This window comes from Hemicordylus capensis, chromosome 3 (assembly GCF_027244095.1).
Source record: "Hemicordylus capensis ecotype Gifberg chromosome 3, rHemCap1.1.pri, whole genome shotgun sequence".
Taxonomy (NCBI): domain Eukaryota; kingdom Metazoa; phylum Chordata; class Lepidosauria; order Squamata; family Cordylidae; genus Hemicordylus; species Hemicordylus capensis.
In genome coordinates this window covers 111,749,012-111,763,632 of record NC_069659.1, presented here as the reverse complement: position 1 = coordinate 111,763,632, position 14,621 = coordinate 111,749,012, and the positions used below count along the sequence as shown (strand labels likewise).

General features: G+C 44.2%; 1 long non-coding RNA gene across 2 annotated transcripts in view; it reads right to left on the bottom strand.

The window, feature by feature from the left end:
* LOC128349232 (uncharacterized) overlaps positions 1-14,621 on the bottom strand; it is a 247,476-nt gene that overhangs the window by 88,462 nt on the left and 144,393 nt on the right. For both annotated transcript variants that reach the window (XR_008318640.1, XR_008318641.1), the window contains exon 3: positions 8,866-8,975. This is a non-coding gene — a long non-coding RNA (uncharacterized LOC128349232). The remainder of the gene's footprint in view (positions 1-8,865; positions 8,976-14,621) is intronic.

The following is a 14,621-nucleotide window of genomic DNA, read 5'->3' as shown; positions in this document are numbered from 1 at the left end:
CATTGAAATTTAAACAATTCTATACATAGAAAAATTCTAACATAGAAATTTAAAGTATTGTGTGGGATTCTCCAAACCTCCGCCCCCTGCTTCTTGTGTATTCTTTTTATTATCAGTTCATATATGTCCGCATGTTTATACCATGTCTGCAGCAGCCAATCCTAGACTGCTGAACACTCCATCATGGACATTCTATAGCTGTTACTGCAACTACTGCACCTTTCATATAACATCAGAGCAACTGAAGAAGGCGGAAATGAAAACGCCTTGCACATTATATTTCTGTTTGTTAATCAACCATAAGTGTATATTATAATTATAATATTTTTAAACAGTTGTTTCCAAATTTTAAAAATTAAGGAGGTGCAAATTTTCAGGAACTATTGTTTTGAGAGTTTCCTAAGAAGTGAAAACTCTTTTAAGGACAGCTGCTACAACAAGTATCAATTCTGAAGAAGTTAAATAAAATAAAATACTGCATCTTGTAAAGTGCTCAGGTCAGTCACATAATATCTCCCAGTTAAGGTGCCCCGAACAGGTTTCTGCTCTTCAGCACTTCATCTTTGCCCTTTCTCATGCTCAACAAGTGTCTCCTTTATTTCTTTACCCCTTAGCCCAACTTTAAGAGAGAGCAGTTTTCATTCTTTCTATCTAGTGAACAATGCTGTAAGTTACTGGTTGGGAGTTGCTTCAGTTCACATGCTTAACACAGCTGACATAACTTTAAATTTAACAGTGAAGCATTTGAACTGGAAATATGAGTCTGGATATTTATTTGTTATATCTTTATAGAGCCTGATATGTACATCTCTAGGCAGTGTACAAAATTTAAAATATAAAAAGTAAAAACAGATTAAAAATCCATAAAACACAATTAAAACTCATAGAACAAGTTGTTAAAACAAATTATAAAAAATATGTGTCAGATCGGCAGCCAAACGTGGCTTTACGTATACACTAACTGCACATTTCTGCATGTTAAAAGATGCACATCTCCTATTTAGGGTTGCCAACTAGATGACACATAACTATTTGGTGACCAAATGAAAAAAAATTTTTTTTTGCATTAGATGGAATAGAGAATATTCTGGGGACTGGACTAGTTTTTTGCATGTGTTGTGGTGTCCAAAGTTCTGGGAAGAAGTTGGAACATTTTGTTCACTCAGAACACTGTGCTCTCATGTGCAGCTTCTCCTCCTCTGTCTCCTTCCTCTTCCTACTGACCATCCATCCAATGGGGAAGGCAGAGGGGAGGTTCTGCTTCAGTGGCAGGTTGCAGAGCCATGTGATGCAGGAGCACGAATAGGTGCAGCTTGCTTCCTTGGTGGTGGTGGTAAGTTAGCAGTTAGCTAACTCATTTTACTCCGTTAGCAGTTACCCCTGCTAACAGAGTAAAAGGGCACCTTTTAAAGTGGTATCCTAGGAAGAACAACTGGCCCTATCCACTCCAACACAGCATTCCTTCAGCGGCTGATGCTGGTGTTACCTTGTGTTTCTTTTTAGATTGTGAGCCCTTTGGGGACAGGGGAGCATCTGGTTATTTATTTTTCTTTGAAAACCACCTTGAACCCTTCTGTTGAAAAGTGGTATATAAATGCTTGTAGTTGAGAAAAGCAAGAGAGTGGGAAACCATGCACATACCACTGCACCAGCATGCAAAGAGGCTGGCTTGGTAGCTAGTTGGCTGTGCTGCTTCAAGCCAAGAGGTGAAGTTGCTGGCCTGGGTAACCCATGGAGAGGACAGAGCAGGCTGTGTAACCCCTGGAGAGGATAGAGGGCTGTCTGCATGGTAAACTTAACCAGGAGGTGAATTTATGGTTAAGAAGCAGGGGCCTTGAGAACTCTGAACCTAGACAGCAGACTGAACAGACATACAGCTCACCTGGTAATCATCTTCACAGTCTGAGCTGTATTTATTATCATATTATCCAATTTTTATAAAATATGCATATATAACACCAATAAGCATATGCAAATTTTATGCAAGTTTTATGCAGACTTTTTAATGCAAAGTGGAGGCTTTTAAAATACTTTTTTAAAAGTGAAAAGTGTCCTCTATTTCCACTTTCTTGGTGATGGATATTTACATTTTTCACCATCTGGACCTGGCAACCCTACTCTTTTTCAAATGTTCTAGTAGGTCATCATGAGGCACTAAATGGCTACACTGGAAACACAGCTGTGGCTTAACATCCTCATTTTTCAAAAAACACAGGATGCTGCAGCACACAGCTACTAATTTGAGAATGCATCACACATTCATCACAGGGTTGAACTTAACATAGGTTTTCTGACAAAACAATCACACTGAAGGAAGGAAGCTTCTATCTGAACATTCAGCTTATAAAAAGAAAATCCTTTCTTCCTAAAATATAAAGACTTCTTATAATGCAGATTACTTTTATGTTCCAGTAGCAATAAAGTAAAAATTAACGTTATCTAGGTCAGTACTCTGAAGAGATATGTAGGTTTTATCCTCCTCTTTTATATATCAGGTGTGGCAATTGATCTGGGAGTTCTCTACATTTTCTGTTGTCATTTTTCTGCCACCTTTATCAAAGCTTCAGCTTCCAAACTCTTATTTTCAACCATCTACTTGTCACTGGCTTATTTTCATTCCATAATAATCTGACAACCCATGGCCTAGCTACAGCTGACAACTTATCAAAGACTTCTACAAGACAGAAATGAATATCTTCAACTCCACAACACAAAAAAAGTCTTTAAAAAAATCTTATGCATATGCATTTTAAAGTAAACAGCATTTTTTTTAAAAAAAAGCTAATAAATCAGTTTCATTTGCAAACATCTAAAAAGCATTTTTTGTAACAATTTAAAATAAAAAGTACGATTGAGGCAAATGGAAATCCTAAGCATATGAAGTAAATCCCATTGAACTGTGTAAGACTTATTTCTGATGGTAGCTGAATAGAAGAGATGCTGCCAAAATTTGTAATCTCCAGCCTAAAATGACAACTCTAACAGCTCATAATGCTTGCCTCAACTTTGAGGTGAGTATTAGGACCTCCCTACAGAGTTCTTTGCATTCTAGAAGAGCCAGAGAAGAACTTAATTCCTCCTATCCACCAACTCCAATCCCCACCCCCTTACATGAGTCTGCAACTCCATCACTCCCATTTGCAATGATTTGCTTCTGCACCTGCTCTTCCTGTGGTGAGAGGGGAGGGAGGGAGAGTTCTTCCTCTCCATCCTTTCCCCCATGTTGCTATGGTAGAGAGCCAGGCACAAGGACCACAGGAAAATGCATTTTTCTCAGTACTGCTAAGCTCAAAATTGATGGGGAAGAGAGATAAATCTCTCTCCCTGACTTTCTCTCACCACTGGATCTACAGCAGCCAAGAGGTAAGCAGGAGAGCCTTAAAAATCCATCTTTTTAGCTTGGCTTTTAATGATATTTAGTTTAATGGAAGCAGGTGGGTAGAATGGAAGGAACAGGATTCAGATTCCCAGATGTTGTTGACTACAACTCCCATAATCCCTAAGCAAAAGCTATTGCAGCTGGGGATTCTGGGAGTTGTAGTCAACAACATCTGGGAATCCCTGTTAGAACACTGGATAGGAGACTTACAGACAGGTGGATGAAAGGTTATTTGGAGGCTCAGAGGATATGTGGGTGGGATCAGCCCCATTTGCACTGATTGTAAGTTCAGTTGTTTCTGAATTAATGCATACTGGTTCAAAATTATTCAAACTGTTTTCCATGTTTGGGTGGAAAATAACTTGACTTAAAGCAGCGTAAGCCCTGTTCAAGTATTATCAACACTGTAGATACTGTACTTGCATATAGTGTATCTGATAGTACACTTGCAATCCCTGGGGCTGACATTTGTCTGCAGAGACAAATCTGTATTTGTAGGAGCTTCTTCCCATCATCGGAGAGCTGGACATTCCAGTATTCCACAGCATGGGGAGGATCTTTCCATAAGTGTAGCATTTGTTTCTGGTTGCAGACAAATGCTATAACATTGGACAGCAGGAGAGCATTTCAGTGCAAATACAGTGTCCTTAGTTTTAATTACACTGGAATAGGGCTTTATTCTGAGCCAATTCTAGAAAATGCATTAAAGGTTGCATTCTTTAATAATTTTCAATTTTGATGTGTATTGGACACCCCCTCCCCCTGGATGAAAATGGCTTGGTGGGCAATTTGGAAAGGATAATGAACTGGCTGGGAAAGAATTAATCTCCCATATCTTCACAGCTTTTGTGCTGCATCCCACCACTGCTTTTCCCTAGCAAAAGCAGCTGTTAGGTTTTTGTTATATGCATATAACAGGCTAGGCAGCTCAGAGACCCCGATGCTGCTTTCTGCTGCCTGTTACTGGTTGCCCTCTGGTTCAGGGTTTCCCCTCAGTACGCCACAAGCTCTCATTCTGGCTAGGACAAGACAGGGCTTGGAATAGGTGACAAGTGATTGACTACTGCTTCGTCTGCAGGTGGGAAAGGCCTATGAGTGAGAGCACTAGTGAAAAACTGTTGATAGCCAGCTCTACAGCTGAACAGCATTTAAAGACAGTGAGTGCCGGCCCAACTTCTGATCTGTACAATCATCATCCACAATGCTAATGCCCAACTGATTGTAATTTGAAGTTTACTTTAGAACTTATATTTCTGTTACAAGCATAATCCCTATATAGAGAAAATTGTGTAAGATATGTAGGAAAAACAGGCACACCACCATTAATTAAGTGCAGCATGAGTTTATTTTGTCCCAGATACATGGATTAGTAGGAATCACTACCCAATTGGTGTACTGACAACAAAATTAACTCTCGCAACATACTAAATGGATTACCTCCATGTGGGAAATACATCACCCGGAAAGTGACTCAACAGTTCTTACAGTTAAAGAACTTTTACTGATAATTATTCAGTTTTACTGATCATTATTCAATCGATTTATATCCCTCCCTTCAGTGTAAAAACATTTGCAAGATGGCTTACAAGATAAGTAATTCAAAGACCTAACAACATACTGTATCCACATATTTGAAGATCTGAGATCTAAATAATTGATGTATTGTTACCAGAACTGCCCTGGAGTGCTGGCTAGACACTCCAACTTTGCTTTTGGCTTAGTACGGGGAATTAGCTTGGCTAGAGGGAACAGTTTGGCTTCACTATCAATTTGAGCAAGTTTTGCATTTTGAAAAAGGACGAGGAGACACAATTACAATTCAAAAGTTTTATTGAAGATAAAATGGGGTACTGGAAGGAAAACATTATTTAGGCAAGGCAATAAAATTTTAGTTAATGTTTTAAGCAAGAATCTTGCTGAAAGTAATTTAGCTTGAAGTCCAAATTGAAGGTAAATTACCTTGGCTAAGGTGCTTAGACCAGAGCCTGGCTTAAGGCTTGCCATGGAAAGTGCTTGAAGGCAGGGAAGGAAGGGAAAGGAAGGGGGAGTGGAGGCTTCTCAGAGAAGCAAGAGGTTAGTTTACCTGTCCTTGGTCCGGTGGTGCATTCATTGCACTTGCAATGTGTGAAGAAAATGGGTGAGGAGAAAAAGCTACCACTTGCTTTGAGAGTCCATGGATGGTAAATCCAAACAGATTCTGTGATGGAAAGACTCGGAGAGCATGTGCTGTGGCTGTGGGTAAATATACCCAAAAACATGCCTGGAGACAGTTTCCAAGCCATGCTATCTACGCAGAGGGTAGCAAATTCCATGAAAGACGAAGAAGCTCATTGCTACTTGAGTGTAATCTGGTAGAATGAATCTTTGCCAACAATGGCAAGGTAAAGTTATGTAAAATATGTTACTTGCATTGAATGGACATCTCTGAGCAGACTAGACTTGAAAAGGTGAACCAATTAAGGAAGGAAACCTCCCTTCCACCAGAGATAACAGTAAAGATAATGGTCTCTCTGCCCAGAGATGTAAGTTTTGGGTAGTATAGAAATACGTTAAATGAATGAATGAATGAATGAATGAATGAAATAGATAGATAGATAGATAGATAGATAGATAGATAGATAGATAGATAGATAGAGCTGTGCCAGATTGCATATCTGACGAATAGGACACCTTTAGGGAGATAAGATTATACATCTCCAGTTTTGATGCGCTCATTTCCCTGAGTCCTTTCCAGCTAATTGTTAATTCAAAGATGGATTAGAGAAAGCATTAGGATGTGCAAATTGCTTTGGATACAAATTGATTTGTACCCGAAACTAGCTGATTCGGGTGATTCGGAGACAAAACAAATCACCCCTGTGGTCCATTGGCTAGATTCGAGTACAAATCGAATCGTGGCTGATTCGATTCGAATAGATTCAGGTTTCGTATCTGTCCTATTAATTTCCCCAGATTCCCTGCTTTCATTAAAAAAATAAAAAAAAGCTAAGCTCTAGCCCTTATAGAAGTGGAGTTATGGAGCAAAATGTGTGGTCACTCTTTTTCAAGTGTTTGGATTCTTTGGTGTATAATAACTTTCACTCAATGAATCCTTATGAGGATTCATTACACACCTTCATTTCTTCTATTCATTTTGACTATCTTTTCAACAGCGCCAACTGTCAACTGCCATGTGCCAACTACACCCCATTCCCGCCCACAAGGCAGTGGGGTACTACTCAATTTAAGTTAAGTGCCTAATGGGTAGAAGCTACCACCCAAATTGCAGCGGAATTGGGCAAAGGGCTGATTTTTGGTGAATTGCTGAAGGTTTAGTGTCTTTGGGGCAGATTTGGGGCATAAGGCGGGATCTGGGGTGGAAGAGTGGGGTGGGATGGTAGTGCCTAATGGGTGGAGGCTACCACCCAAATTGCAAGGGGATTGGGCAAAGGGCTGGTTTTTGGTGAATTGTTGAAGTTTACGCATCTTTAAGGTTTTTCCCCATAAGGTATAATGGAGGTGTATTGCTTCACATCAGGGCGAAAGGGGTGGCCTAGAGTGGTGTGGGGTTGGTGGTAGTGCCCAAGGGGGGGGAAAGGAAGCTACCAGAACTTTTCCAAAGGATTTGGGCAGAGGGCTGATTTTAGGTGATTTGTTGAAGTTTACTCATCTTTAAAGTTTTTCTCCATAGGGGATCATGTAGATTTCAGCAGCCCCATAACTGCACTTGGGGGGTGCTGGGGTGGCCCAGAGTGAGTGGTGGTGTAGTGAACAGAGGGTTCCAGTTCAGGGTTCTGTTGTTTCTGAGGTGTTCTGAGTGTAGATTCTCTGGTAGCAAATGAGATTTTCAATACAAAGCATGAATCCACTCTCATTTGCTACCATAGAATCTACACTCAGACCACCTCAGAAACAACAGTACCCTGTACCCCATGGGTTAGAAACCCATGGGAGTGGTTGGCACCCTATGTGCACTACACCACCACTCGCTCTGGGCCACCCCAGCGCCCCCCAAGTGCACTTATGGGGCTGCTGAAACCTCCATTATACCTTATGAGGGAAAACCTTAAAGATGAGTAAACCTCAACTATTCACCAAAAACCAGACCGTTGCCCAATCCCTCTGCAATTTGGGTGGTAGCCTCCACCCACTAGGAACTACCATCCCACCCCACTCTTCCACCCCAGATCTCGCTTTATGCCCCAGATCTGCCCTAAAGACACTAAACCTTCAACAATTCACAAAAAATCAGCCCTTTGCCCAATTCCGCTGCAATTTGGGTGGTAGCCTCTACCCATTAGGCACTTAACTTAAATTGAGTAGTACCCCACTGCCTTGTGGGCGGGAATGGGGTGTAGTTGGCACATGGCAGTTGACAGTTGGCGCTGTTGAAAAGATAGTCAAAATGAATAGAAGAAATGAAGGTGTGTAATGAATCCTCATAAGGATTCATTGAGTGAAAGTTATTATACACCAAAGAATCCAAACACTTGAAAACTAGTGACCACACATTTTGCTCCATAACTCCACTTCTATAAGGGCTAGAACTTACCTTTTTTTAAAAAAAATGAAAGCAGGGAATCTGGGGAAATTAATAGGACAGATCTGAAACCCGAATCAATTTGAATTGAATCAGCCACGATTTGGATCTGAATCAAATCAGGGATGATTTGGATGGGTTAGATTTGGATCAAAATCTATTTGGATACAAATTGAAACACAGAAAATCCAAATTGCACACCCCTAGAAAGCATCTGCTTATCTTGTGTGAATCCCAAAGAGTGTTTTACCATTATTTCTGGTGGAAAGGAGGTTCCCTTCTTTAATTGTTTCACCTTTTCAAGGCTAGTCTGCTCATCAGTTAGTGCCTTCCCCTTTGCAAAAGTGATGGGCGGGGTTGGCCCATTTGGTCAACCTGGGGGCACATTGCCCCACGCTTTGATGGGCAAAGCATGGGGCAATGTGCCTCCAGGTCAGAATAATAAGCTGGTTGCTCAGCATGAGGCTGAGCAACCAGCTGCGGGTCTTGCTAAACTCAGGGAGGTGAAAAGGTTCATGAGCCCATGGACTGAAATATCCAAAATGGAGACTGTGATCCCACAATCCCCTGCACATAGAGGGGTGCTTTTTGTTCTACTCCAAAACACAGCTTGTCTGATGACAGTATTAGGCCCATTCACACATTATGTTCAACCCTCATACAAGCATACAATGTTCACAGGTACAAATCTGTACACAGGTACAGTCATTCACATGTTATGTTGAATGCAGGTACAAAAGTACACTTCCTACCTGTACCATGCAGTTGAAGGTCCTGTAGTCAGATTCACTTTTAAAATCAACAGTTACAGCCATTCACACAAACCAGATGTAAGTGTACAGACATCTGTACACTCGTACAGCATAATGTCTGAATTGGGTTATTATAACTATTGATTAAAGTAAGAGGACCTGTTTAAGCAGCAGCAATGACAGAAATACATTCACCTACAAAATGGAATACTTACTAGTGAGTGTATTTGATGCCCCAAGTTGTCAGCCATTGAGCATTTACAGAACACTGGGCTCTTCATTCCTTTTGCCTCTCTCCGTTCATTTCTGCTGCAGCAGAGTTTGGCTGTGGGCAGAGAGGATTGTGAAGATGCATTTCATTACAAGCAAGTGCTGCCAAGAAGTATACAATCCACCCACCAGTGTTGGTGTTTGTGCATCTGAACTGCCCCCTAAAAGACTGATTGAAATGGGAGCTTATTCACAGAGTGAATTTTCCAAGTATTCATATTTTTAAAAAGCAATCCAAAAAGCAAACATCTGCTGCTTGGATAACCTGAGGCGAAAAAGCTTCAGCCGACTCTAATAGACATCATTGTCATAAATACTGTAGTATACCTACTATGTGTCAAAAACTGTTGAAAATGACCGCAGTGTTGAACAATATGGCAGAGAGCTTTCGTTTTTGTTCCTTTTCCTTCGTCCCTGATGAAGCCAGCCTAGAAAGACTGTAACCTGTAAGTGTTCTTGCAGATTGGGCCAGCCTGCAGCCTTGTGTGAGGGATGGGCTATCTGCTCCACCTTCATTTACACAGCTGCAGGATGGACCACCCTAATCAGAAGAGAGGGGGAGGGGCAGGTGCTGATGGGCTGTCAGACCATCACTCCCCTCCCCTCTCAGTTTGCTGCTGTTTGGGCTTTGAAAAGGGAGTGCTTGAGTGTCTCACCTTCCAAGCTTGGCAGTTTGGTCTTTCTTCATGACCAGGGGCACGTTAGGCCTCCTGGGCTGGAGAGCATGTGGCAGCATGCAGGTCTGCTTTCCCTGCTGGTGGCGCAGGCCTTCTGCTGAGTGGTGGACCATGAGCACCAAAAGAATCTTTGCTCTGGAGAGCTCATGGCCAGCTCAGCGAGGCCGTTCATGGAGTGGTGGTGGCAGCAATGGTTTGGCAGGTGAAGACCTGATATACAGTGGGTATATCAGTGCAGCAGGCAACAGGTGAAGGGCTGGTGCAGGGGTAGCAGCAACTCTGGGTTTTGGCCTCCAATCTCTCTGCCCCCCCCCCACCACCTTGTGGTAGGTTGGAAGCCTGTATGGTGTCTCCCCTCCTGTTTTGGCACAGTCCGCCCCCCCCAACACTTCATTGTTGTAGTGCGGGCCCTTATTTTCCGGAGGGCAGGGGGTTAAGGAAAAAGCCCCTTCCTCTGGCAGCAATGTCCACAGTTATAAGGTTCCTTGGTGGGGCTGTTGCTGGCTACTTGGTCTGTTAGGCCTGGGTAAGTTGCACCCCAAAATTGGGTGATTAATTGGGGAAACGGATGGTCTGGCACCAGGAGGCAGGAACTGTTTCCTTCATTAGGCAGTGTCTGTCTTGCTTTGCATTTGGAGGGGAGCTTACATGTGAGCACTGTACAATATTCCCCTTAAATAATGGGGCCATCTCTCACTGCTGACTTGCTTGCATGCAAAAAGTCCCAGGATGGCACCGAAGTTCAGTGGTGGAGCCCCTGCTTTGCATGTGAAAGGGTTCATTGCATGTGAGAGAGTTCATTTGCAGGTTTATCCCCTGGCACTGCCAGATGGGTTTGGGAGAAGTCCCTGCCTTAAATTTCTCATATAAGCGCTTTCCTAGTGGTGCAACACAAACACGGGGTTGCTGGGTGCTCTTACTTGCCTACTTTTTGAGTGACATTGGCCTGGTCATTTTTGCCTTGGAGGTTAAAAGCCCCCCCCCCCACCTTCAACTCTCATCATCTGGGTGTGGGGTGGACATGGGGGAGTTGAGGGCATTGATAGCCAGGTGGGAGGCTTTCATGAGGGCTAAAAAAAGCCAGACCTGAAGGGGCACAGGCTGATCTGCTCAAGGCTTTGTTTGCCAGGTTGGCAGCATAAGAGGAAGCTAGTCAGAGGGCTGTGGGCCACCTCCAGACTCAAAGGCAGGATGCCTCTGAGTACCAGTTGCAGGGGAGTAACAGCAGGAGAGAGGGCATGCCCTCAACTTCTGCCTGTAGGCTTCCCTGAGGCATCTGGTGGGCCTCTGTGCGAAACAGGATGCTGGTCTAGATGGGCCTTGGGCCTGATCCAGCAGGGCTGTTCTTATGTTATTATGAAGACATTGGATTAGTGCCACCAGATGTACATGGTCCTGACACATTGCCTACAGCAGCTCCTGCACCATCGATGCCTCTGTGCTGACACCAGTGCCATCCTCTGTGCCTGAGAATTCACCAGGGGAGTCACCTGGTGAATTCACCAGGGGAGAATTCACCAGGGGAGTCACATTCAAGTCTCATTTGTTAACCAGTTTCGGCTGAATGGGAGAGAGAAGGCTAATCAAACATTATAGGTAGGGCCGCTTACTTGGGTACACAAGGCCAGTTAGTGAGAGTAAACCAACAGCCTCCACCTCCAAGCTGAGGTGCTCTCTCGATACCCCATGCTGTCCTTAAGTACAGCATCCAGTTTTCTAATCAGCATGCCTTACTCCTATAAATTGGCCTCATCTGTGGTTGGTAGTTCCTGTTTACAGTCTGCTTCTGCTGCTACTCTTCTCATTTGGATAGCCCATATTTCCTCGCTAATCCAATTTCCAGTTTTGTGAAGCAGTATGGAGAAAGATGAGTAGGAGGCGCAAGCACAGGTGTGGGCCATTCTAATCTGGAGCTGAATTGTCTGGGTTTTCATAGTGATGGACTGTTAGAGTTACGGCATGAGAAGTTACTACACACCCTCTAAATTTTACTATTTATTATAGAAAACCATAGACCTCACTGCAAGGACGGTTCATGCAACTGCATTCATTTGGACAGTTTAATAATGCTTATCAAGTGCATGCAATAAGTTTATCCTAATCTGGCATGGGATTGTCTGGAGCTAACTGTTTAATCACCTTTCATAGTGAGGGACTGTTGGCCAGAGTTTAAGAAGCAGGTGTACCTACAGACCTTCCAAAACTATGTAAACTATTATGGAGAAGCCACTAGGGATGTGCAAATTGATTTGAGTACAAATAGTTTTGTTCCCAAATATAGCTTATTCGAGTGATTTGGAGACAAAACAAATCACCCCTGTGGTCCATTGGCTAGATTTGGGTCCAAATCAAATCGTGCCTGATTCGATTTGAATCAATTCAAGATTTGCATTCCTCCTATTAATTCCCTCAGTTTCCCAGCTTTCATTTTTTAAAAAAAGGCTAAGCTCTAGACCTTGTAGAAGTGGCGTTATGGAGCAAAATGTATGAGCAGTATTTTTCAAATGTTTGGATTCTTTGGTGTATAATAGCTTTCCCGCAATGAATCCCTATGAGGATTCATTACACACCTTCATTTCTTCTATTCATTTAGTGCCAACCGTCAACTGCCATGTGCCAACTTCACCCTACTCCCACCTGCAAGGCAATGGAGTACTGCTCAATTTATGTTCCAGGATCCCCCCCCCCACTAGGGGTGTGTCCGAACCGGTCTGGAGACCATTCTAAAGGCCTCCGAACTGCCAGACCGGTTCGGACCTGGCCGGTCCGGGTCCGGGTAGGGTGGTCTTCCTTTAAGGGCGGGAGGGCTTGCTTACCCCTCCCACCTCTTTCCCCCCTCCAGCGCCCATATTCTACAGTGTAATTGGGGCGCTGGAAACCAGCCGCCCCCACCGCGAGCGGATTAGGGCCAAAAGTTAAATACTGCCACCGTCCCGCCCCCTCCCTCCCCCCGCCCCCCGCCCCCCCCCGAGTGCTCACCACATTGTTTTCTAAAAAAGAGAGTAGCTCACGAACAGAGCTCCTCTCTCAGCAAAGTCCCGGACCAACTGGGTAGACCGGGCCTCCGGCAGAAGTTCCATCCAGCGTCCTATCACGCGCGTGCCCAAGGCCCCAGTTGGGCCGGGACTTTGCCGAGAGAGGAGCTTTTTTTTCCTTTCAAGAAGCATGGAGGTGTCAGCAAATGTATAGCTTCACGTCGGGGGCAAAGGGGTGGCCTAGAGCAATGTGGGGTTGGTGGTTGTGCCAGGTAGGGGCAAGGAAGCTACCTGAATTTTTTCAAAGGATTTGGGCAGAGGGCTGATTTTTGGTTAATTTTTGAAGTTTACGCGTCTAAGGTTTTTCCTCATAATAAGTTATAATGCAGCTTTCAGCAGCCCCATAAGTGCACTTGGGGGGTGCTGGGGTGGCCCAGAGCGAGTGGTGGTGTAGTGCACATAGGGTGCCAGCCACTCCCATGGGTTTCTAACCCATGGGGTACAGGGTTCTGTTGTTTCTGAGGTATTGAGTGACTTAAAAATCACCCCTTTGCCCAATTCCTTTCAAGTAATTCTGATAGCTTCCTTGCCCACCCTAGGAAATACCCTAGGAAATACCAGCCACCACACTCCACTCTACGACACCCCTTTCCCCCCGACGTGAAGCTATACATTTGCTGCAATCCTGATTATTCTCTATGAGGAATTCAAAAATACTTTAACAATTCACCAATAATCAGAGGAGTGTCCAATTGCCTTGGGGTTTTGTGGGTGGTAGGCACCCCTGTCTGTCTACCACCCACCCCGCTTTTGTGCCCCTAAGTGCTCCACAATAGGGGATATGGACTGGTTTGTGTCCCATTATACTCTGAGAAAAATAATTAAAAATAATTCAAATATTCATAAAAAATCATAGGGGTGTCTGATTGCTTCAGGGTTTGCATGGTTGTTGGCACCCATGGGTGCTCCACAATAAGGAATAATGGGCTGGTTGGAGTCCCATTATATCCTATGAGAAAAAATAAAAATAATTTTCAAAAATTCATAAAAAATCGTACGAGTGTCTGATTGCTTTGGGGTTTGGGTGACAGGTACCTCTTGGTGCCAGCTACCATCCTACCAATTTTTGGCTGTCTGAACCAGTCCTGACCAGTCTGAACCGGTTCAGATCCGAACCGGACCAGGGGGTGGTTCGAACAAAACCAAAACCGAACCACCCCCTCCTGGTTCAGACCCGGTTCGGATCCGAACTGAACCGGGTGAACCGGTTTTGTGCACATCCCTAAACGACATTGCCCTTGATAGTCGGGTCACAAAGACAAGACAGGACACACTCCTCTTTGCAACACAATCTACGTACCAGTCGTTCAACAACTGCAGACCTTAGCCGGCTAGCCAGAGCGCGACCCTCAGGCGTGGTGAGTGAGGTCTTCAGTTCACCTGTGAGCTTCTCCAGGAGAAGTGTGGCAGGAAGGGCCTGGCTCAGAATAGTGGCATCGGCACACAAATACTTTGTGGAGAACAGGAAGAACAGGAAGCGCTCGAGTGCCAACCCCATCTCAGACATGAGCTTCCACTTTGAATTAGAGAGATTGCACATCCCAAAGCCCTCATTCCTTGCCAGGTCACTGAGGGCCACCTTGTGCTCCAGCAGATGCTGAAGCAAGAGGTAGGTGGATTTCTACCGGGTATCTACATCTGTTGGGATGAGATGCAAAGGAAGCTGCCACTCATGGAGCAAGCGCCTGGATCTCTCACTCCAGTGAAAATGAGTTGCAATCTTTTGGGACTTCTCCACAAGCACAGCTGTGGAAGCAGCAGGACCTAGTGGCAAGCAGGCCTGTTCTCTGGCCTCCTTGAGGTCAATGGTGTCCAACAAAGCAAGGTGCAGCGTGTATATTCACATGCCCCAACACCTGCTCTGCAGCAGCAATTACATTGGAAACCCTTCTGAGGTGTGGCAACCCAGCTATCCACTCCTCAGTCCAGCAGTCTATAACAACCAACCCCTCCTCCTTGGTGTACTTGACCATGTTCAAGATGGCCCAC